Source organism: Physeter macrocephalus, chromosome 14 (genome assembly GCF_002837175.3).
Source record: "Physeter macrocephalus isolate SW-GA chromosome 14, ASM283717v5, whole genome shotgun sequence".
In the NCBI taxonomy this organism is placed as follows: Eukaryota; Metazoa; Chordata; class Mammalia; order Artiodactyla; family Physeteridae; genus Physeter; species Physeter macrocephalus.
In genome coordinates this window covers 53,150,613-53,150,824 of record NC_041227.1, presented here as the reverse complement: position 1 = coordinate 53,150,824, position 212 = coordinate 53,150,613, and positions in this window count along the sequence as shown.

Here is a 212-nt window from a genome sequence, read left to right as displayed (position 1 = left end):
ACCAGCTATACACCAATATAAAATAAAAAGTTAAAAAAAATAAAATTCCTCCCTGTAAAAAATGGTGACAATAATAATCAATTCATGGGATGGCTGGAGAGATTAAATAGTTCGTTATGTGATGGTGTTGATTCCACTCTTTTTTTTTTTTTTTTTTGCGGTACGCGGGCCTCTCACTGTTGTGGCCTCTCCCGTTGCGGAGCACAGGCTCC